The 1,848-nt window shown below is 36.6% G+C and overlaps 1 long non-coding RNA gene across 1 annotated transcript; it reads right to left on the bottom strand.

Moving 5' to 3' along the window:
- Positions 1-1,448: 1,448 nt before the first annotated feature.
- LOC106944230 (uncharacterized) lies at positions 1,449-1,825 on the bottom strand. The gene is made up of 2 exons (XR_001424161.1): positions 1,637-1,825; positions 1,449-1,552 (listed from the first exon to the last, which is right to left on the bottom strand). It is a non-coding gene; the product is annotated as an uncharacterized LOC106944230 (long non-coding RNA).
- Between the last annotated feature and the right edge of the window lie 23 nt (positions 1,826-1,848).

The following is a 1,848-nucleotide window of genomic DNA, read 5'->3' as shown; positions in this document are numbered from 1 at the left end:
CAAATAATACATAAAACGGAAATATTTAATCATTTCTTGCGCGGCCCGGTACCAATAGACCCTTTTCACAGTGACGTCAGACATTGGCCGCCATAACTCGAAGCGGTGTATCTTTACTTCCGCTGTGATTTTGCCTCGGGAAAACATACTGAAAAATTCATGGATACTCATTATCTTAAGGATATAATAAAAGGTAAGGTTAATAATAACAGCATTTAAGTGTTAGCCGTTATTACTCACTGTCAATCCACCATTCTCTGACTGTGTATAAAATAAACAGCCTCCAAACGGAGAGTAAACCAGCTAGCAGCAGCTTTAGACACAGTTGGGAACATATATACACCGCTGTCTGTCAGTTTTGTAACGTTAAAAGGTTCACTTTCTGTATTAACTGTAATAAAACAGTATATGTTAGCCTTCCTCCAACTGTATTTAAAGGAACCAGTCTCCGATCGGAGAGTAAACCAGCTAGCAGCAGCTTTAGCCACAGTTAAGAAAAATATACACTGCTCTGTAAGTGCTGTAACGTTTAGAGACTCACTTTATTTATCAACTTTAATAAAACAGCATTTAAGTGTTAGATAACCGTCATTACTCATTGTCAATCCACCATTCTCTGACTGTGTATATAATAAACAGCCTCCGATCGGAGAATAAATCAGCTAGCAGCAGCTTTAGCCACAGTTAGGAAACATACACGGACACCGCTATCTGTCAGTGCCGTGTTGTTAAGTTTCACTAAAATCACTGACATCTTCCAACACTGTTGTTTAGAAAAGCATTTTAAATATTGATTTAAGCGCTATCTGCCAAATAATTTACATATTCTGATGTGACTCATAATTTCTCCATTTGTTTTGTTGTCCATCTTTCTCAACAGTAGCCGACCTAACAACCTACCATATCTGGGATGGTCTTGTTCTTCTGTCCATGACAGGTTCAGTCAATCAGCTGTGGGACATCTGCTGCCTAACGTCAAACTATCATGGGCCTCTTGATTTAAAAGGAGAAACCAGTACAGAGCCTCCCTGCTCCTGCAAGCCACATTTCTTGGATGAACACTCACTACTGCAGCTGTTAGAAATGAAATCTTTGTGTATCTATTCTGTAGTTAATATATCTATATGTATCTATTAATAAATTAATTGATGTTGTGTAGAGTTCTGTAAAAAAAACTATTGTTAATACCTTTTCTTGAGTAATCTACATATGTGCAACTTTTACATTTAAATTGCTTCTTTTTGTAAATTTTACACATCTGGCAACAAAGTATGTGGAGGAGAGGAAATGCTAAAATTAAAGCTGCTATTGTGGACCAAAGACATAAGGTTTGTGGCTGTTTCTTTAAAACATCTATTTAATAATTATATTAAACACTACATGGTTACTACATTACACAAACATAATTACCACAGTTAACAATTTAAGTCATTGATAGAGAAAATGTATTTACAAAAGGCATATCAATTTTATTTCAACAGTATGTACTCAGGGTTTACAACTTAAGAAGACATCCATGTAGGGTCCTTGGCGGGTGCCAGTCTGCAGTGAACTGGTGGATAACAGAGGCAGTGGTATACTGTAATGAGCAGTTTGAAGCAGAAGTCCCACCATGTGATCCACAGGGTTTTCCCACCTCAGCACAAACTTCATGCACTTTGTTTCCACAGGCACCACAGCAGAATCAAGTGTAACCTGTTAAAAGGGATATAAAGGTGTTATTCCTATGTTATCAATTTTCTACTGCCAAGTCTACAACCGCAGGAAAACAAAGTATAAGAAACTTAACCTTCTAATCATAGGTTAAGTTAATGAAGTTAATGAGCTTATATATATCTATATATATAT

This window comes from Poecilia latipinna, unplaced genomic scaffold (genome assembly GCF_001443285.1).
Source record: "Poecilia latipinna isolate Pla-1442-1.1 unplaced genomic scaffold, P_latipinna-1.0 Scaffold7463, whole genome shotgun sequence".
Taxonomy (NCBI): Eukaryota; Metazoa; Chordata; class Actinopteri; order Cyprinodontiformes; family Poeciliidae; genus Poecilia; species Poecilia latipinna.
The sequence above is the reverse complement of the archived record's forward strand: the minus strand, read 5'-3'. Positions and strand labels throughout refer to the sequence as shown.